We start from the raw sequence: 23,463 nt of genomic DNA, 5'->3' as shown, positions 1-23,463 counted from the left end.
GAATCTGCAATAGGCAAGCAGCTTGGAGTGAAGAAATCAACTGTGGGAGCAATAATTAGAAAATGGAAGACATACAAGACCACTGATAATCTCCCTCGATCTGGGGCTCCACGCAAAATCTCACCCTGTGGGGTCAAAATGATCACAAGAACGGTGAGCAAAAATCCCAGAACCACGCGGGGGGACCTAGTGAACGAACTGCAGAGAGCTGGGACCAATGTAACAAAGCCTACCATCAATAACACACTACGCCGCCAGGGACTCAGATCCTGCAGTGCCAGACGTGTCCCACTGCTTAAGCCAGTACATGTCAGGGCCCGTCTGAAGTTTGCTAGAGAGCATTTGGATGATCCAGAAGAGTATTGGGAGAATGTCCTATGGTCTGATGAAACCAAAGTGGAACTGTTTGGTAGAAACACAACTTGTCGTGTTTGGAGGAAAAAGAATACTGAGTTGCAGCCATCAAACACCATAGCTACTGTAAAGCGTGGGGATGGAAAATCATGCTTTGGGGCTGTTTCTTTGCAAAGGGGCCAGGATGACTGATCCGGGTACAAGAAGGAATGAATGGGGCCATGTATCGGGAGATTTTGAGTGCAAACCTCCTTCCATCAGCAAGGGCATTGAAGATGAAACGTGTCTAGGTCTTTCAACATGACAATGATCCAAAGCACACCGCCAGGGCAACGAAGGAGTGGCTTCGTAAGAAGCATTTCAAGGTCCTGGAGTGGCCTAGCCAGTATCCAGATCTCAACCCTATAGAAAACCTTTGGAGGGAGTTGAAAGTCCGTGTTGCCAAGCGACAGCCCCAAAACATTACTGCTCTAGAGGAGATCTGCATGGAGGAATGGGCCAACATACCAACAACAGTGTGTGCCAACCTTGTGAAGACTTACAGAAAACGTTTGATCTCTGTCATTGCCAACAAAGGATATATAACAAAGTATTGAGATAAAATTTTGTTACTGACCAAATACTTATTTTCCACCATATTTTGCAAATAAATTCTTACAAAATCAGACAATGTGATTTTCAGGATTTGTTTTCTCTATTTGTCTTCCATAGTTGAGGTCTACATATGGTGTCAGTTACAGACGCCTCTCATCTTTTTAAGTGGTGGAACTTGCACTATTGGTGACTGACTAAATACTTTTTTTCCCCACTGTATTATGATCAAGCATCTTTTATTTTTGAAGTTGACCTCCACAATGAGAGGTTTATCCAATATTATCTTATATGGGATATACCGTTTATGCCTCGTTTTTTCTCCATGTGGGATTGGCAGTGCCGGCTCTAATCCTCTCTGCCGTTTACCATCATTTAATTGTGTTACCGCATCATTTTTGTGAATATGCTGCAGTACTGCAATGACACTCCCAACAAGTTTGAACACAGCCCTAATTTGTGCAAAACTCTGCAGTAAATCAGTGAAGTTGCAGCAGCTGCTTCTGGCCGGTCACAGATTTGGGGATCCAGCCCCGCCTCCTGTGACATCACGCCCTGCCCCCTGTCTGCATCATCAGCCTGTGCTCAGCAAACACACACAATGTGAGGCAGAGGCATGGAAGATTTGTCTCCTAAGGTGGGAGAGCAGAAGGAGCAGGAGACAATGTGAATTGGCACAGAGGACATTTTTCTTCACTTCCTAGATTTCTATCAGCTACCAGTGTGGCAAAATCGTAGAACTTGTATTCTTTTCACCTACAGACCTACATGAGCCCTTATTTTTTGCAACACCAATTACACTTTGCAATGGCAGACTTAATTTTCCTATATAAATTGCTGCAAAACTGGTAAATTATTTGTGTGGTAAAATTGAAAAAAAAAGCAATTTTCCATTTTAAGGGGTTTAGTGTTTACACCATTCACCCTATGGTAAAACTGACACGTTATCTATGTTCCTCAAGGCAGTACGATAACAACGTTAGAATATTAGACAACTTAGTTTCACTTTACCTGACAGCTCATAAAAAAATAAAACCTTTAAATAAACTAAATGTGTATAAAATTGCTCTATCTGCATCCTTATAATAATAATTTTATTTGTATAGCGCCAACAGATTCTGCAGCGCTTTTTTTTTCTATGCATACAGTACAGAGGTACATAATACACAGTTAAATAATTAGAATAAATAAAAACATAAAAAAATACAAAGTATAAACGAGACCTGCTCGTTGGAGCTTACAGACTATAACTTGGGTTGACACCAGGCATAAGTGCTTCATTTGTCCATGGTCCGGCCATTGTACATAGTTGGAAATACAGGATGAGCCAGTAACAACGCCAATGTCGGATGCAAGTAAACATATAAAGTGCAGGAACCGTCAGAGATATAGAGCGAGGGAGACAACAGAAGGGGGAAACAAGTTAAGGGAACGTTATAAGCGAGCCTGAAGAGATGAGTCACACATATACAGCTCAGCTACATGTACATTACACACAGGGCTCTGCTGCAGGAATATATAACAAACACATACACAGCTCTGCTCCACACACATCACACACAGACAGCTCTGCTCCACACACACAGCTCTGCTCCACACACATCACACAGCTCTGCTCCACACACATCACACACACACAGCTCTGCTGCTTACACATCACTTCAGCTCATCCAGCACAGCAGAGTCCTGCATACACTGAGCAGCAGCCCCTGATCATGTGACTCCTCCTCCATGTGACTGATCACATGACTGTGACATCATGGCAGGTCCTGGAAGCACAGGGGAAGCACACGGCTCCTGTACAGCTCTTGGGGTGGTTGAGACTAGAATGTAGTTGCCAGGGGTAGGTCCTACCTCTGGAGACCGGAATCTAGCCCATTCACTATGAGCAGGCTAGAATGTAGTTGCTAGAAGTAGGTCCTACCTCTGGAGTCCGGAATCTAGCCCATTCAGTAGGAAAAGGCTAGAATGTAGTTGCCAGAGGTAGGTCCTACCCCTGGAGTTGCTAAAAAGTAATTTTTACCCCTGAAGTACAGAATTTAGACTGTTCTCTACTGAGCAGGCTAGAATGTAATTGCCAGAGGTAGGTCCTACCCCTGGAGTCTGTAGTTGCCAGAAGTAGGTCCTACCCCTGGAGTCCGGAATATAGCTCATTCACTGTGAGCAGGCTAGAATGTAGTTGCCAGAGGTAGGTCCTACCCCTGGAGCCCGTAGTTGCCAGAAGTAGGTCCTACCCCTGGAGTCCGGAATCTAGCTCATTCACTGTGAGCAGGCTAGAATGTAGTTGCCAGAGGTAGGTCCTACCCCTGAAGCCCGTAGTTGCCAGAAGTAGGTCCTACCCCTGGAGCCTGTAGTTGCCAGAAGTAGGTCCTACCCCTGGAGTGTGGAATCTAGCTCATTCACTATGAGCAGGCTAGAATGTAGTTGCCAGAGGTAGGTCCTACCCCTGACGCCCGTAGTTGCCAGAAGTAGGTTCTACCCCTGGAGTCCAGAATCTAGCTCATTCACTGTGAGCAGGCTAGAATGTAGTTGCCAGAGGTAGGTCCTACCCCTGAAGCCCGTAGTTGCCAGAAGTAGGTCCTACCCCTGGAGTCCGGAATCTAGCTCATTCACTATGAGCAGGCTAGAATGTAGTTGCCAGAGGTAGGTCCTACCATTGGAGTCTGTAGTTGCCAGAAGTAGGTCCTACCCCTGGAGTCTGGAATCTAGCCCATTCACTATGAGCAGGCTAGAATGTAGTTGCCAGAGGTAGGTCCTACCCCTGGAGCCCGTAGTTGCCAGAAGTAGGTCCTACCCCTGGAGTCTAGCTCATTCACTATGATCAGGCTAGAATGTAGTTGCCAGAGGTAGGTCCTACCATTGGAGTCTGTAGTTGCCAGAAGTAGGTCCTACCCCTGGAGTCCGGAATATAGCTCATTCACTGTGAGCAGGCTAGAATGTAGTTGCCAGAGGTAGGTCCTACCCCTGGAGCCCATAGTTGCCAGAAGTAGGTCCTACCCCTGGAGTCCGGAATCTAGCTCATTCACTGTGAGCAGGCTAGAATGTAGTTGCCAGAGGTAGGTCCTACCCCTGACGCCCGTAGTTGCCAGAAGTAGGTTCTACCCCTGGAGTCCAGAATCTAGCTCATTCACTGTGAGCAGGCTAGAATGTAGTTGTCAGAGGTAGGTCCTACCCCTGAAGCCCGTAGTTGCCAGAAGTAGGTCCTACCCCTGGAGTCCGGAATCTAGCTCATTCACTATGAGCAGGCTAGAATGTAGTTGCCAGAGGTAGGTCCTACCCCTGGAGCCCGTAGTTGCCAGAGGTAGGTCCTGGCTAAAAAGTAATTCCTACCTCCGGAGTCTAACCTATTCAGTGTGAGCAGGCTAGAATGTAGTTGCCAGAGGTAGGTCCTACCCCTGGAGTCCCTGGTTGTCAGAGAGTGGGGGTGGGGGGCTTTGGTAACCTACATGGCAACTCATCACTCACTGAAAAGCTGAGCCTGACAAGCTCAGAGAGAGAGACAGCCACAGTCCTTGCACCACACAGAGTGAACTGATCCATCTACAAGGAGAATGGGAGGTGGATGGAACTCACTGATCCATCTGCCACATTATACAGGCAGGAGAGATGCCAGCACATGGGTATTGTAAGGGTTAGTGCCAGAGATATGTAATTTCCTTAACAAACATCCAACCTTCCAGTATATATCAGCTGCTGTATGTCCTACAGGAAGTGATGTATTCTCTTTAGTCTGACACAGTGCTCTTTGCTGCCACCTCTGTCCGTGTCAGGAACTGTTCAGAGCAGTAGAAAATCCACATAGAAACCTCTCCTGCTCTCCAGACTGGAAATAATAAAGTAATCTAAAAGAGGTTGCAGGACCATTCTATGGCCTCCCTTCCCTGCTTGCGCTCGCTTTGCAGGGTTTGCGGTCACTGACCGACAGTGTGTAGTGTAGGGACTCAGGGGACCTGCACGTGGTACACGAGGCAATATGTTTAATCAAATTATATACCATCATCCTGGCGTTGGTTTTTAAATGTAGCCGAGAAGCATTAGGGCCCATTCACACAGAGCAAGAACGGCGGAATGCCGCCAGCCTTAGTGTCTTAATGACGCTCTATGGGAGGTGCACACTGCATCTCTCGGCGCTGAAGAATGAACATGTTCATTCTTCAGCACGGGGAGAGGAGCCGCACGCGCATCCCATACAAGGTCATTATGACACGGAGGCTGGCGGCATTCCACCGTTCTTGCTCTGTGTGAACAGCCCCTTAGGGTACTATTACACCAACAGATCTGACAACAGATTATCTGCCAAAGATTTGAAGCCAAACCCAGGAGTGGATCTGAAAAGAGGTGAAATCCAGTCTTTCCTTTATGACCTGATCTCTGATTATAGTCTGTTCCTGGGTTTGGCTTCAAATCTTTGGCAGATAATCTGTCGTCAGATCTGTTGGTGTAATAGTACCCTTAGTGTCAGCCATAGGTGTGAGGTGCAGCAGCTCCTTTCTCTCCATGCCGTATAATCTAAAAGAGGTTGTTTCTGATAGGCAGGCTTTAAAGGGAATCTGTCAGCACCGGGCCAGACCCAAGATGCTGACAGTGTAGTATAGGTGTGCATGGTCACTTTCTACAAAGCCTCCCTGCAGTAATTTGTTTAAACTCCTTACAAACTCACTCTAACCAAGTGTCACAGAGTACTGGCTTGGCATTTGGGCCACACCTCGGCCCGCCTCACCCCATTTTCATGCATTTTACCAATTAGCCTGCCTCCTGCCTCCTCCTCCTCCTGTCGTAGTCACGTTGTTGCATGTCTGCACAGACAATTCCCTCGGAGGGTGTGCTCCTGATAACACCATTCCTGCATGCACCATAGGGCGGAAGAGGAGGGTGCAGAGGGCATTGGCTTCAGGCCCTCAGCATGTGTGCACCGCACTTCTGCCCAACAACGCATGCACGATTAGCAACATAATGATATCGGGGAGCAGGAGGCAGGCGAATAGGTATATATGCATTAAAAAGGGGAGGAAGAAGTAGTGGTGAGGCAGGCCGAGATGCGGCACAAATGCCAAGCCACCACTCCTCTTTGACGCTTGGTTAGACTGTTTGTTAAGTGGAAAAATCCCACTGCACAGAGGCTTTGTAGACAGGTTCAATGCACACAAGGGGATACGCACCTCGGGTCCAGTCACTGACGGATTCACTTTGGGGCTATGTTCACACTGCGTATTTTTCTGTCCGTAGTGCAAACCGCGAATATACGCACGTAGTTTTGAGGTTGATGTGTTCGCTTGGAAGTATACGATATACGACCGCACAGTGCACACTACGTATGAGCTTACGGCTGGATCGTATACGGCGCCATGAAAAATGAACAAGACCATTGTTTGAGGACAATGGAGGACAAATCACGGCCGTGGATTTCAGTGCAGTCCCGTACGGAGGACTTATTTCAGCCAAATTGAACTTGATTTTTCGATCCAAAAGGTTCTGTGTGTTTTATTGGGCTGGGCGAAGATTTCCAAGTAAATGACCTGTTTCAGATCACTACGAAACAAGCTAGGGAAGCATAACTCTACTACGGGCGTATGTTCGCAGTTTGTATCATCCGGCCGCATGTCGATTTTTCCCACGCCCGTAGTTTTGGCCGCACATGTACGGCGGCGTACGAACTACAGCCGGATTCATACGCAGTGTGAACATAGACTAAAGCTTAAAAATGTAGAAAAATAAAAAACTAACCCACATGGGGAAATGTTGTAACTTTTACATTCTGAACCCTGCCAATGAGCAGCACGCAGGGAGACGCATCCCCAACTCACTCGGAATATATATGTATGTGTGTGTATAGGGTACCCAGCAACCTTGGTGCAGTGGGTACTGGGGTAATAATGGGGGAAGGTGGGGTTAGTGTTAGCCATTTTATACCAGCTAACACTAAGCCCTGACTCATGGATGCCATCTGTCAGCCTGTAAAGATGACAAATTGAAAAAAATAATGTTTTATGCAAAAAATAACCCCCCCCACACACACACACTCCTCGTTGACCACACTGGTCATTGACATTGTCCACCGAATCAGTCACAAGCCTGTTTACCAATATCTGAAAAACAAGAGGGGAGACACAAAAAAGGGCAGGAGCAGAACACCCATCATTTTGACAGGTGTTTTGCACCTTACAATATACAGCATCTTGCCAGATGCTGCTTACAGTCCAGTACACAAGGGGTTAAGTGAGGATGCATCGCATCTCCACTTAACCCTTTTGGTGCCATACTGAACAATGTGGCCCACGATGGGGTTGTGAGGATGCACTGTATCCACACCAACTCCCTAGTGGCCAGACCAATCTCACTCTTTACCCATCCCCACAAGGAAAGGGGGGTTAAACGCCCCCTTCCTTTCTGGGATGGCTGCAGTGCGGGTAAAGCTTCCATACTCACCTTCAACATCTTCCTTCTCCAGAGCCCAGCACACTGAGCTTTTAGTGTGCTGGGCTCTGTCTCTTCAAATCTAGCATCAGCCACTCAGCGGCTGAGGCGGGGCATTGCTGCAGGCGATGACTGGCTAAGCAAAGACTTGTGCAGTGTCAGCTCAGCCAATCAGCAGCTGATCACCTCTCCCCCACCCCAATAAACACAATGAAACAACACCCCCAGCTCTCCCCCACCCCAATAAAAACATGAAACCATTTTTTTTTAAATAAACTTTTATTACAAACAATTTAAAGATTAATATTGCACAGTGATCTGTCAGCAGGTTCTGGTTGTATAAACTAATAGTGTGTACAAGGCTTTTTATGCAATCAATATTATACCTTTATTTTGAAAATTAAGGTTATATTCACAGGTTTTTTTGTATCCGATGCAGGGATATGTCGCAAAGATGTCTGAGACAGCCCATAGAGGTCTATGGAAGTGCCGGAATTCTGGACACTTTCCTGATGCACATCAGGAAAGTGTCCGGAATTCTGGTGACAGGCCAGGCTGGGTGCATGTGAGAGGCCGGGGTGGGCGCCTGCATGGAGCTGCAGGCACCAGCCCCCCCTCCCAGGCAGACACAGTGCCAGTGCAGCGGACATTAGACTGGGAGCACTAGGCTGGGAGCAGACCACAGGCATTCTTGGCAGCATTCCTCTATCTAGCTACCCCCCAACCTCAGCACAATGATGATCGCTAAGTCCCCCGGGACCGCAGCAGTGATGTTTACAGCCCCACCCATCTCATTCTCGCCAGCAGTGATAATTGCTAACAAACAACACCCCCCCCCCCCCCCACACCTATCATGTGTCACAAATCCGGAAAATCTGTCCAGATTTCCAGACCCATAGGGGTACATTAGTCATGGACACATTTCAGGATTTTTTCTAAAGGGCGTCTGTTCCGGAAAATAGGTCAGGATTTCTCACATTCTGTCCTAATTTCATCCGAAATTCTGGCACAGATGCCCCCGTAGAACTATACGGGAGCACCAGAACTCCGGATGCTTTCCTGATGCACACCAGGAAAGCATCCAGAACTCCTGATTTGGTGCCCCAGTGTTCCTTTTACAGACCTCACTGTACAACGATGAGTTCCCCTTACCCACCCTCACCCCTGCCACCTGGACCCTACCCTGCAATAATGAGCGCACTCCGTACCCTGATTGAGTAGCACCCCTTGTATCTCCCGGCTGTGTCAACGCAGAGCACAGCGCACTACTCACTCTCCCCTGTGTTCCTGCCGATCCACAGCAATCCTCCACCCTGGACCCTTCGGAACCTCAAAAGTGCTCCCCTACTTGCCCTTCCCCTCAGGAGTAATCCCACCAGGACCTCAGGAGTGATCCTCCACATCCCAACTGTCCCCAACTACCCCACCTCAGATCTCGGCAGTGAAGACATCAGCAGTGGACAGCCTGATCGAACTGGAGGTGGCCTGACCAGGAACCATGAAAGCAGAAAATCCCCCTTCAGCTGGGGGCGACAGAGGGGGGGGGGGGGGACTGGGGCAGCTGGGGGCGACAGAGGGTGGGGGACTGGGGCAGCTGGGGGGAACAGAGGAGACTGGGGCAGCTGGGGGTGACAGAGGGGGACTGGGGTGAATGGGGGGGGGGGGGGGACATCTGGGGGGAACAGAGTGAAGTGGGGCAGCTGGGGGAGGGGCTGGGGGTGCCAGATGGGACTGGGGTAGCTGGACACACCTCCTCCCAGCGCACATGGAGCTCCTCGGTCTCTGGAGGCCGCGGGGACTGCAGGGTAAGGTGATCGCATTGCTGCAGGCTCTGGGGCTGTACAGCAGGATTGGGGGTTTACACTGCACCCCCTGATCCTGCTGTAAAGCTCCAGGACTCGTAGCAATGCGATCACCTTACCCTGCAGCCCCCGCAGCCTCCTCCAGAGACCGGGGAGCAGGGCTGTATTTACCCGTTCCGCTTGCTCTTCCCCCGGCTGCCAGTGTGCTGTGACATCTGGGGGCGCTCCGCTGCCGGCTGTACAGGGAGGCGGTAGTCCCCATGTGGCCGGCACTCTCTGGGACATGTCCTTCTCCCCTGCAGTACGGAGTGCACCCTCTGCTCCCAGGCACCGCCCACCTCTGAACCCGCGCACTGCATGGGTTCAGATGGTCACTCGCCTGCGGCGGTAGAGTGACTGTGATGGGCGTCTCGCTCCTGGTGTTTGGCCGGTAGAGAATGCCGGCCACAAGAACCACGTTCAGCGGCCCCATGTTCTGCCTTGTGCAGCTATTTCTCTCCTCGTACACCTCACCGCCCGCGATGATTTTTACGATGAATTTACGATTTTCACCAAAAATTCAAATCAATTCTAAAATTCTGGGCAAATTAATTGAATTTGATTAATCGCCCAGCCCTATGGTCTAGTGTGCCAACATACATTCCACACACATCACATGTCCCCTTGTGTACTGTAGTGCTTCATATCACCACACCATGCTGGGAGATGTAGTTCTACTGTGCCACTGCCTCCTCCTCCTATGCTGTCATCCTCTAATCTGCTGCGGAACTAAAACTCCCAAAATGATCAGCCTATAAGCATGATGGGGGTTGTAGTTCTGGATGGCCACAGGCTTCAAAACTACAACTCCCATCATGAGCTGTTAGCAGGACATGGTGGGGGTTGTAGTTTTAGGGGGTAATCTCACCTCTCCTGTCAGGCTGTCACTGCTGATATTTTCACCGCTGAGGTCCGTCAGACCTGGGATGGAGGATCAGCCCCTTTGTCCGGGGGACTGCTGAGGTTCGGGTGGGGGTCTGGGGTATGGTGAGGTAGGGGGATCTTCGCCTTCAGTTGGGGGGGGGGGGGGGGGGGGGGGTCGGAGAACTTCTGAGGTTCAGGGGAAGGGGGAGTGTGGGGGTGGACGGAGGTGAAAGCAAGCAGGGCGCTATACAACGGGCACCACTCCATCGGGCTCCCGGTCAGAGGGGCACTCATCACTCTGCACTGTGAGGTCCCCCCATCTCACCCGCTGGGGCCTTCCTTAAAGCTGCAGTTGGGCACCATGGCAACAATCCAGGAATGGGGGGCCCGATCATTAATCATTACAGCTGTCCAGGAGCCCAGGGCCCGTCTTCATCAGTGAGGGGGGAGCTGTGCCACTCAGGGGGCATGATCTTAACTGCGAACCCGGGTGGGGGGGGATGATGGGGGGGGGGGGGGAGGGTACAGGCTGGTTAGGGGCTGTGACGGCCAGCACCGCAGAGGTCCGGGGGGGGGGGGGGGGGTCATAGTCAATCAGCGATTCAGGAGCAGAAGCCCAGAGCCCGTCTTCATCAGTAAGTTCAGGGGGGGGGGGGGGTGTAGTTGTGCCACTCAGAGAGCCGGATAATTACTGCGGTCCTGGGTGGGGGTGGTTGATGGTGTCCGGTCTTTGTGATCATCACTGGGGGGGGGGGGGGGGGGGTCCAGGTGGCGGGGGGAAGGGGAGTTGGGGGCTGTGGTGGCCAGCACTGAAGGTCCAGGGGACAAAGGGGTACGGTCAGTGCCACAGGGTGGGGGTATCACTGCTGGCGGCTGGGGTGCACTGGGCTTTCAACCAAAGCAATGGATCCACACACCCCTGACCCTGCAGATCATCTCACAACAGTGCATCCACACACCCCTGACCCTGCAGAACATTGCATACCAGTGCACCCACACCCCCCCTGCAGACCATCTCATAACAATGCACCCACACACACTGACCCTGCAGAGCATCACATAACAGTGCACCCACAAACCTCTCCCTGCAGAGCGTCACATAACAGTGCACCCACAAACCTCTCCCTGCAGAGCATCACATAACAGTGCACCCACACACCTGTCCATGCAGAGCATCACATAACAGTGCACCCACACACCTCTCCCTGCAGAGCATCACATAACAGTGCACCCACACACACTCTGACCCTGCAGAGCATCACATAACAGTGCACCCACAAACCTCTCCCTGCAGAGCATCACATAACAGTACACCCACAAACCTGTCTCTGCAGAGCATCACATAACAGTGCACCCACAAACCTGTCCCTGCAGAGCATCACATAACAGTGCACCCACAAACCTGTCCCTGCAGAGCATCACATAACAGTGCACCCGCACATACTGACCCTGCAGAGCATCACATAACACATAACAGTGCACCCACAAACCTGTCCCTGCAGCGCATCACATAACAGTGCACCCATAAACCTGTCCCTGCAGAGCATCACATAACAGTGCACCCACAAACCTGTCCCTGCAGAGCATCACATAACAGTGCACCCACAAACCTGTCCCTGCAGAGCATCACATAACAGTGCACCCGCACACACTGACCCTGCAGAGCATCACATAACAGTGCACCCACATACACACTGACCCTGCAGAGCATCACATAACAGTGCACCCGCACACACTGACCCTGCAGAGCATCACATAACAGTGCACCCACACACACTGACCCTGCAGAGCATCACATAACAGTGCACCCACAAACCTCTCCCTGCAGAGCATCACATAACAGTGCACCCACACACCTCTCCCTGCAGAACATTGCACCCACACACACTGACCCTGCAGAGCATCACATAACAGTGCACCCACACACCTCTCAAAACTGTGGTTTACCTCCTGCTGATCATATACACTGCACTCACTATACTGCTGCCTCATGAAAAGCGGGAAACCAGCCGCCTCATAGAAAACCGAGCAGAGGAAGATAGCTCCTCCCATACATGAGGCTGGTCACATGGGCATGACATCATCAAAGGTCCTCAAGACCTACCTCTGGCAACTACATTCTAGCCTCCACCCTCTTTGGGGTGGAGGGATGTGTGGGGGTCACATGAAGTTTTTTTTTTTTTGTCTTTCTTTGACGCATCACAAGAGCCTGAAGGTCTTTACACATTAATAACTTGTCTCTTCCTATCGCTGTGCCGGGTTTGTTGTACTTTTTCTTCCCATTCCTTATTATCCATTGTATCCTCTACTTTCTATTCATCTCTCCAGGATCCTCTGCTGATATCTTCTATATAAGAGACCGACCCATCAACCATGGAGAGAGACAGAGACAAGATGGCCGACAGGATAATAACCCTCACCCTACACATACTCTTCCTGCTTACTGGGGAGGTGAGGGATTCTGGGAGTGATGTCATCATGACATCATTCTTATCTATGGAATAACAGATGGATAGGACTGGAGAGGTGAGGGATTCTGGGAGTGATGTCATCATGACATCATTCTTATCTATGGAATAACAGATGGATAGGACTGGAGAGGTGAGGGGGATTCTGGGAGTGATGTCATCATGACATCATTCTTATCTATGGAATAACAGATGGATAGGACTGGAGAGGTGAGGGATTCTGGGAGTGATGTCATCATGACATCATTCTTATCTATGGAATAACAGATGGATAGGACTGGAGAGGTGAGGGATTCTGGGAGTGATGTCATCATGACATCATTCTTATCTATGGAATAACAGATGGATAGGACTGGAGAGGTGAGGGATTCTGGGAGTGATGTCATCATGACATCATTCTTATCTATGGAATAACAGATGGATAGGACTGGAGAGGTGAGGGATTCTGGGAGTGATGTCATCATGACATCATTCTTATCTATGGAATAACAAATTGATAGGACTGGAGAGGTGAGGGATTCTGGGAATGGATGGAGTGATAGTAATGTGTCTCTCCATACACAGGATTACACAGTAGTGAAGAAGTCCTCTAGTGGGCGCTGTGGGGCCCCTGGGTGTGAAGGATGGGGAAGAACCCTGAGCCCAATCCCGGGGCCCCTGATACATGAGGAAATGGAGGAAGAGAAGATCCTAGAAGTCACCAACAAGATGGTGGAGCTGCTGAGTGGAGAGGTGAGACTGTGGCTGCTGGGAATGCTGGGACATTATACAGTAACACCACTGGAGGGGTGGGGGGGGATGACTGTGTGATCATTGTGTGTGTCAGGTTCCTATAAGGTGTCAGGACGTGGCGGTCTATTTCTCCATGGAGGAGTGGGAGTATGTAGAAGGACACAAGGATCAGTACAAGGATGTGATGCTGGAGGATCAGCAGCCCCTCCCATCAGCAGGTAATAGACAGGACTATATACACACCTCCTCTCTGTATTATCTGGATGGAAAGAATGAATTCAGTCTCTGTATGTGTTCCCTCCAGTCAGATCCAGTAAGAGAACAGCACCAGAGAGATGTCCCCGTCCTCTTCTTCCACAGGATCAGGTAGATGGAGATGTTCCCTATGATCTGTACATCCCACCTGACTTCTCCTCCTGTCTGATGACTTTTACAATATTTCTCTCACATCTTATTAATCAGGGGGAAGATGGGAACAATATTAATGCTCCAGAGACAGATGTGAGCTGTGATGAGCAGTATAAGGAGGACATCACTACAGGAAAGGATCTAAACTATATTAATGATACAGACGTACTGTTAAAAAAAGAGACCGATTACAGCAGTGATGAGCAGTATAAGGAGGACATCACTACAGGTAACCGCCCAGGTGAGTAGTGACCACTAACTGTAGAGAACAGTCACACATTCTCCTCAGTCACTGTATTCCTAGGTTTTTAACCACCTTGAGAGCATTGTACCTTGTGTGATCATTTTATCCACTCTGCAGATACAGCTACCAGGATAGTCCTGGCATAAACTGTATTAACATATTGTTTCTACATCCAGAAAATAAAGTATTGGGACAGTCTGTGCAGGAACTACATAAAGAATGTGTACAGAAAACAATAAAGGTATATACTTACCTGTATACATTCTCTGATGTCTTCCAGCTCTTTCCCGCTCACTGCAGCTTCTGCTGGCCTGTCTGTAGCCGTGTGTGCCGGGACCTGTCGTACAGCCAATCACTGGTTGCAGTGCTGTCCCTTCTCAGCCAGTGATTGGCTGAGTGGCCTCTCACTCTTATAGATCGCTTAAGACGTAAGAGTGGCTGCTGCGGGGAGAATATTTAGGGACACCAGGGAGCTTGGACAAGAGCAAGGACTGCCCTCTACCTTCAAGGGGGAAGGTCGTGTTTCCCTGCGTCTCTCCAAGAAAAGACGCCACAACCCTGCGGTATCCTATCTATTGTTGGTCTAGTCCAGATCATCCTGACTCTTCAATTCTCATATTTATCTAAGATCTGGGTATCGTTTCCAGTCGCAGCCGCTCCGTCATTGTTAACAGCAAGTATCCTATTCAGCCCGTTTACCCAGCATCATAGTCCCGGGACTACTACTCCCATCATTCAGTTTCCTCTCACTCAAAGTAACACTACTACACCACGGCCTATTGCAGCATCATCTACTACCATCAGTTATATTTAGGTTTACTTCAATCCTGGCTGCGTCCAGAGAGAGAGACTGTTGCTATTAGTAACCGCCGAGTTAATAAACGTACAACTACCGTTGTTTCTGAACCCTGGCATTGGTCTGGTTATTGGTGCCTCGACAAAGGACAACGAAGAATCGTGTGGTGTAGCGGGGTCCCGCTTGGACAGGTGCCCGTCAGTTAGTCAGCTCCCCTCGTGCCATTGACTAACTGGGCTAAACCGGCTATTAGTAACTACTACTCCCAACAAGCTGCCCCAGCTCACCACATACAGTGATACCCCTGTTCTTCAACTTAATTGATTCTGGGAGGCTGTTCCAGAACCGAGCAGTTTCATAACCGAGCTGAAGCGCCTATAGGGAACAATGTAAATCTCATGAATTAGTTTGTAGACTCCATGGCTGAGGTGCAGAGCGCCCGGCCCACAGAGCGTAAAGACTATCAGTAAGTCCCCGCTCTGTTTTCCCCAGATAGAGAGGCAGCAGCAGGCGGCTGTTTAAAATTTCTGCGCTGCTCCTGCCTCTCTGTTACACCATGTAAAGAAGATGGGATTCCCGTCATAATGAGAGGAATCCCGACTTCTTAGGGTCCTATTCCACGGAGCGATAATCGGCCGAATACACTGGCCAACAAATTTTCAAAAGTTGTTTGTTTCCGAAATAAAATTATCCATTTCTTAATGTTTTTTATTGCTGAATTCAAATATCACAAGGAAAAATGTGAATTGTCTCTAGTTTCTATGATATGGAGGAGTTCTCATGTTACTGTTTTGTGAATTGTATAGAATACAGTATAATAGCCGACAGATTTATTACTTCTGCAATCATGAGGAACCGCGGTTACTGTTCATAAACTCCTGAAATATATTCATAGGAAACTTAGTTCTATCTGAAATCAACTACAATTTACAGGCAGATCTAAGAATTTTTACAAATAATTATGTTTATTGAACTCTGGACTGTAGCTCCTTATTCAATGGCTACTCGGTGCATTTACACATGTCTTTTGTATTCATACATGGAATTGTCTCTGATAATTGTCCAACAGTAATCTGCAAGCATTGATGGGTTCCATTGAGGCTAGGTTCACACTGCGTTTTTGCAATCCGTTTTTTTTCACCCTTTTTTCAACGGATGCATTTGTGTGCATCTGTTTTGATCCATTTTTCCATTGACTTCCATTGTAAAAAAAAAAAAAAGGATCTGTTTTTTTTAACGGACACAAAAACACTACTTTTGTGTCCATCAAAAAAACGGATCTGTTTTGATCAGTTTTTTTTTTTTATAATGGAAGTCAATGGAAGAACGGATGCACACAAATGCATACGTTTATTTTCATCCATTTTTTGCAAAAAAAAAACGGATTCCAAAATGCAGTGTGAACCTAGCCTTACCCTGATACCTTTTTTCCATATTGGTCATTGTAAGATGATGCAATATACCAGTTGATGATGCAATACTGATGATGCAAACTTTTCCCAGTATATAGAATAGCGATGCGCTGCAGGTGACCAACGAATTTATAAGCACCATGCTTTACCTAAGCATGTTGCAGGGCTTCTCCTGCGCTCCTTCTTCCTCCCAGTCCCACACGCAGCAGCAGCTTTGGTGCGGCCTGTCTTAGCTGAGAGACCTCTCAGCCAATCACTGGCCAGGTCCACCACGGCCAGTGATTGGCTGAGCGGTCTGTCAGCTCAGACAGGCCGCACCGAAGCTGCTGCTGCACGGTGGGGGGAGGTGAAAATATATCCATCAGACCCCAGATCATCAGCCCCCCTAGTGCCCCAATAACCCGCTCCCTCCCCCCGGGCGGCCATCAGATCCAAGATGGCCGCCCCCATCCCTGTGAACAGACTGTCTGTTGACAGGGATGGAAATGAATAAATGATCAAAGCACCATGCTCTCCGCCACCGGAGGTAGCGGAGAGCATAGGGCAGTGATCGCGGACCCCCCTGTGGGTGCTTCTTAGCACTGGGAACAGGCGATCAGCGGTATATAGTATATACCGCCGATCGCCTGTTCCCAGTGCAAAGAAGCACTTTTTATCCCCTGTCACCATAAATCATTGGTGACAGGGGATAAAAAGTGTCAGTAAGTCGCCCCCCACCCCCCCAGTCACCCCCCCTTCCCCATATACTTTACCTGATCCAGAGAGGTCCGTCCTCCTCGGTGTCCTGGCTGGTTATGAAGTGCGCATGCACGTCAGAAGCAGTCAGCTCTGAAAATTTAAAGTGACAGAGACCAATTTGGTCTCTGTCACTGAACTATGATTACTGTGATAGAAAATATCACAGTAATCATATTAACACAGTGAAAATGAATGAGTAAAAGTCCAAAAAATGAAAAACATACAAAAAAAATAAAACACACACTTTTTATTATAGTAATAATTGCAGTTTACTCCCAAATTACCCCTAACCCCCCAGATTACCCGTAACCACCGCAGGTTGCCCGTAATCACCAGATTACACATAACCACCCCACGTTGCCCGTAACCACCGCACGTTGCCCGTAACCACCTCAGGTTGTCCGTAATCACCGCACGTCACCTCTGACCACCGCACGTCGCCTCTGACCATCGAACGTCTCCTATGACCACCGCACGTAACCTCTGACCATCGCACGTTGCCTCTAACCACCGCACACTGCCTCTAACCACCCCAAATTGCCAATGACCCCCTTCAGATTGCCGTAACCAACCCAAATTACATATAAGCACTTCAGTTTATCCGTAACCAACCCAGATTGTCCGTAACCACCCCACGTTGAGCATTACCACAGCAGGTTACCTGTAACCACCCCAGATTGTCTGTAAACACAGCAGGTTGCCCGTATCCACCCCACGTTGCCCGTAACCACAGCAGGTTGCCTGTAACCACAGCAGGTTGCCCGTCACCACCCCAGATTGTCGGTAACCACCTCCAGATTACCCGTAACCACCCAACATTACCTGTAATCTCATTTTTTTATTGTATTTTAGTAACTGCGCTATTCTAATAACTATTACTAGCTGCGGTTTTGCTCCAGCAAATTGGCGCTCCCTTCCTTCTGAGCCCTGCTGTGTGCCCATACAGTGGTTTATGCCCACATATGGAGTACCGTTCTACTCAGGAGAACCTGGGTTACAGATTTTGGGGTACATTTTTTCTCCTGTTCCTTGTGAAATTGAGAAATTTCCAACTAAACCAACATATTACTGGAAAAATGCGAGTTTTTCATTTTTAATGGCCAATTTTGAATACTTTCCTCTAATACCTGTGGGGTCAAAATGCTCACCACACCCCAAGATGAATTCTTTGAAGGGTTTAATTTCTAAAATGGGGTGACTTACTTTTTTTTTTTTTTAACTCCGCTTGCGCTACAGGGGCTCTGCAAACGCATCTGGTGTTCAGAAACTTCTTCAGCAAAATCTGCACTGAAAATGCTAATTGGCGCTCCTTCCCTTCTGAGGCCTGCTGTGTGCCCATACAGTGGTTTATGCCCACATATGAGGTATCGTTCTACTCAGGAGAACCTGCGTTACAGATTTGGGGGGGAATTTTCTCTCCTGTTCCTCGTGAAATTGAGAAATTTCCAACTAAAGGAACATTTTATAGGAAAAATTCGAGTTTTTCATTTTTACTGTCTACTTTTGAATACTTTCCTGTAATACCTGTGGGGTCAAAATGCTCACCACACCCCAAGATGAATTCTTTGAGGGGTGTACTTTCCAAAATGGGGTGACTTATGGCGAGATTTTACTCCGCTGGCACTACAGGGGCACTGCAAACGCACCTGGCGCTTAGAAACTTCTTCAGCAAAATCTGCATTAAAAAAGCTAATTAGCGCTCCCTTCCTTCTGAGCCCTCCTGTGCGCTCATACAGTGGTTTACGCCCACATATGGGGTACCATTGTACTCAGGAGAACCTGCGTTACAATTTTTTTTCTCATGTTCCTTTTAAAAATTAGAAACTTTGTTAACTCTGAGTTTATTAAAGTTTTTCCAAAATTTTTAAAACATACATACACAATCTGCATTATATAAACAAAGTACACTAAAGTAGAGCACAGAAAATCCATGTGCTGATATAAAAGCTTAAAGAGTAGGAAACACATAGATAACAGTCAGCTTGATGCAAACGGTGATAAAAATGAGAAACTTTAATCTAAACATATATATTATTGGAAAATTTAAATTTTCCATTTTTTTACGGCCTAATGGTGAACACTTTCCTCCAGCCCCTGTAGGGTTAAAATGCTCATTATACCCCTAGATTAATTCTTTAAGGTGTCTAGTTTCCAAAATGGGGTCACTTATGGGGGTTTCCAGTATACAAGCCTCCTTAATCCATTTAAAAAAAGAACTGGTCCCTAAAAAAAAATCAGTTTTGGAAATTTCATGAAAATTTGATAATTTGCTGATACATTTCTAAGCCCTGTAACACCCTAAAAAAGTAAAATATGTTTCCCAAATTATGCCAGAATAAAGAGCAGATATTGGTAATGTGATTTAGTAACTAATTTATGTGCTATCACTTCCTTTTTTAAAAAGCAGAGAATTTCAAAGTTCATAAAATGCAAATTTTTCATATTTTGCTGTTTTTCACAAAAACACACAAAGTAGTGACCAAATTTTGCCACTAACATAAAGTGCCATATGTGACAAAAAACAATCTCAGAATCACTAGCATACGTTAAAGCATCACTGAGCTATAAGCGCATAAAGTGAGACAGGTCAGATTTTAAAAAATTTGCTTGGTCATTAGCCAAATAGGCTTTAGAGGCAAGGGGTTAATCAGCCGCCCCCTGCTTCCTCTCTCTCTGTTGTGGGGAACAAAGAGCGGGGATTCCTGTCGTTATGACGGGAATCCCTGCTCCTGTTCCCAAACACCTCACTGACTGTCAGCTGAACAATACTTCAGCTGACAGTTATCTCCTGTGATTTTGTTCGGATACTGAGCAAAACTTTAGGGCGAAATTTTGTTTGAATACTGAATTGTTCAAACAGCAAAGTGTCCAGGAATCCAGTTATTACTGTTCAATATGTCAGCTAACCGGCCTATATCTGCTCGATTCTTCCCAAGGTCCCATTCACACTGAGCAATAGGTGAGGAAATGAAGAGGAAAGAATTCTGCTTGAACTTCCTCACCCATTCAGCTCTGGCAGAATTCAAGCCCCATTGACTTCTATGGGTTTCCTCTAGTGGAATCCGAGGCGGAACATTCCAAGGAAATCCCATTGAACACAATAGCAAATTGCTCTGCACCAATTTTTCAGACATAATTTTAAGCAATGATTCAACAAGGAAATTCTTTGCCTTTTGCTCAGTGTGATCTGGCCCTAACACTTCTTGTGGATTTATAATTCTTATTATGTTACATAAAAAAGAGTAACTTTCCATGTCTGCAATATGTTTAAGCTTCTATTACTGGGAAATAAGAGAAATGGTGTTTTCTCCTTTGCAGATGATTCTACCAGGAGCTCAGGGGGACATCAGATCTCCTCAGAGGATCATATCACACAAGATACATATGAGGAGCCGTCCACTATCCCAGATACACCCTCAGCCCCTCACAGCAAAGATCTCTCATCTCATCCTGTTATACAAGTCCCATCTTCTGATCCATCACAGCAAGCTGACATTTACAGAGAAGACGATGAACAGCAAAGAGAAAATACAGGGGAAAAAATTTCATATTTACAACATGAAAAATGCTTTACAAGGGAGAAGGCATTTTCATGTTCAAAATGTGGAAAACGTTTTGCTTATAATTCAGATCTTGTTAGGCATCAAAGAACTCACACAAGAAGGAAACCATTTTCATGTTCAGAATGTCAGAAATGTTTTACTTATAATTCAGATCTTATCACGCATCAGAGAACTCACACAGGGGAGAAGCCATTTTCATGTTCAGAATGTGGGAAATGTTTTACACAGAAATCAACTCTTACTTACCATAAAAAAATCCACACAAGGGAGAAGACATTTTCATGTTTAGAATGTGGAAAATGTTTTGCTTTGAAAGGAAATCTTGTTTCCCATCAAAAAATTCACACAGGGGAAAAGTCATTTTCATGTTTAGAATGTAGAAAATGTTTTACTTCGAAAGCATATCTTCTTACCCATCAAAAAATTCACACAGGGGAGAAGCTATTTTCATGTTCAGAATGTGGGAAATGTTTTTCTTTTAAAACAAATCTTATTTCTCATCAAAAAATTCATACAGGGGAGAAGCCATTTTCATGTTCAGAATGTGGAAAATGTTTTACACAGAAATCAACTTTTACTTACCATCAAAGAATTCACAAAAGGGAGAAGACGTTTTCATGTTCAGAATGTGGGAAATGTTTTTTGCGTAAAACAAATCTTATTTCCCATCAAAAAATTCATACAGGGGAGAAGCCATTTTCATGTTCAGAATGTGGAAAATGTTTTACACAGAAATCAACTCTTACTTACCATCAAAGAATTCACAAAAGGGAGAAGACGTTTTCATGTTTAGAATGTGGAAAATGTTTTACTTTGAAAGGAAATCTTATTTCCCATCAAAAAATTCACACAGGGGAGAAGCCATTTTCATGTGCAGAATGTGGGAAATGTTTTTCACGTAAAACAAAACTTGTTGAACATCAAAAAATTCACACAGGGGAGAAGTCATTTTCATGTTTAGAATGTGGAAAATGTTTTACTTTGAAAGGAAATCTTATTTCCCATCAAAAAATTCATACAGTGGAGAAGCCATTTTCATGTTCAGAATGTGGAAAATCTTTTATTCTGAAATCAAGTCTTGTTGAACATAACAGAATTCCCACAGGGGAGAAGCCATTTTCATGTTCAGAATGTGAGAAAAGTTTTTTGCGTAAAACAAATCTTATTTCCCATCAAAAAATTCATACAGGGGAGAAGCCATTTTCATGTTCAGAATGTGAGAAATGTTTTTTGCGTAAAACAAATCTTATTTCCCATCAAAAAATTCATACAGGGGAGAAGCCATTTTCATGTTCAGAATGTGGAAAATGTTTTACACAGAAATCAACTCTTACTTACCATCAAAGAATTCACACAGAGGAGAAGTCATTTTCATGTTTAGAATGTGGAAAATGTTTTACTTTGAAAGGAAATCTTATTTCCCATCAAAAAATTCACACAGTGGAGAAGCCATTTTCATGTTCAGAATGTGGGAAATGTTTTTCACGTAAAACAAAACTTGGTGAACATCAAAAAATTCACACAGGGGAGAAGTCATTTTCATGTTTATAATGTGGAAAATGTTTTACTTTGAAAGGAAATCTTATTTCCCATGAAAAATTCACTCAGGGGAGAAGCCATTTTCATGTTCAGAATGTGGAAAATCTTTTATTGTGAAATCAAATCACAGAACTCACACAGGGGAGAAGCCATTTTTATGTTTAAGATGTAGGAAATCTTTTGCTCAGAGATCAACTCTTTCTAATCATCAAAAAACTCACACAGGGTAGAAGTCCTTTTAATGTTCAGAATGCAGTAAATACTGTAAAAATCAGAACTTGAACAAGAACTCACATTCCGTATTCTTGTAATGATTGTGGAAATTTAGAAATTATAGTTTATTAAGTTTTTTTTAAACCTCAGGATGCACATATGGGAGAAAATTTTTCATGCCCAGAATGTGAGAAGTGTTTCAAGGTGAAGTGTAGCCTTAATCATCAAAGAAATCACACAGGGAGAAGCCATTTTAATGTTCAGAATGCTGTAAATGTCAAAGAAAACCAGAATTTGTTAATCATCATCATCAACCAGAACTTACATGGGTAATGCCGGATTCTTTTAATGATTGTCAAAATTTTTAAATTATAGCACAAGTTTTGTTAAACCTCAGAGGATGCACACGGGGAGAAGTCAGTTTCAGGCACAGAATGTGAGAAGTGTTTCAAGGCTAAGTGAAGCATTGTTCATGTCCCGAATGTAGAAAATGTTATACTTTGAAAGAAAATCTTAATAATATTTAAAAAATGCACACAGCCCTGACGCAATTTTTCATGCTCTTATTGTGGGAATTTTTTTATTGTGAAATCAATGCTTGTCGAACATCAGCAAAGACACAGGGGAGGAGACATTTATATTACAGATTCTTCAGATCCGAACCTTAACCCCTTAAGGTCAGAGCCGATTTTCAGTTTTGTGCTTTTGTTTTTTTTTTCCCTTATGTTTAACCATTTAGCGACCCATGACGTATCTGGTACGTGGGGTGTTCAGAGCGGGGTCCCGGGCAGTGCCTCTATTAGCCGGCATGGGTCCCGTTGCCGCGCCGGCTAATCAAGCACTTCATTGCAGCTGTCAAACCTGACAGCTGCATTGAAGGGCTTTATGCACAACATCCCTGGTGTCTAGTGGCACGGATCTCCCCCCCGCGGGGGGGAGATCCGTTCTTCTGGCCGGCCCAGGCCTCAGCATCGCACTGACTGTGATCCCGGCTCGGCAATAGATTGCTGTGGCCTGCAGCAGGCCATAGCAATCTATCACCGATATTATGGATCATTGCTGTGTATATACAAGTCCCCCAGGGGGGCTTCTAATTTATGTAAAAAAAAAGTAAAAAAGTGTTTTTTTAAATAAAAAATCCCCTCCCCTAATAAAAGTCCAAATCACCCCCCTTTTCACATTTTATAAATATAAATTATTAAATAAACAAATGAATAAACATATTTGGTATCGCCGCGCACGTAATCGCCCGAACTATTAATTAATCACATTCCTGATCTCGCACG

General features: G+C 46.2%; 1 pseudogene; it reads left to right on the top strand.

The window, feature by feature from the left end:
* The window catches only part of LOC138786596 (zinc finger protein 850-like), a 55,900-nt pseudogene extending 33,196 nt beyond the window's left edge, over nucleotides 1–22,704 (top strand).
* The last annotated feature ends 759 nt before the right edge of the window (nucleotides 22,705–23,463 follow it).

This window comes from Dendropsophus ebraccatus, chromosome 3, assembly GCF_027789765.1.
Source record: "Dendropsophus ebraccatus isolate aDenEbr1 chromosome 3, aDenEbr1.pat, whole genome shotgun sequence".
Classification (NCBI taxonomy): Eukaryota; Metazoa; Chordata; class Amphibia; order Anura; family Hylidae; genus Dendropsophus; species Dendropsophus ebraccatus.
The sequence above is the reverse complement of the archived record's forward strand: the minus strand, read 5'-3'. Positions and strand labels throughout refer to the sequence as shown.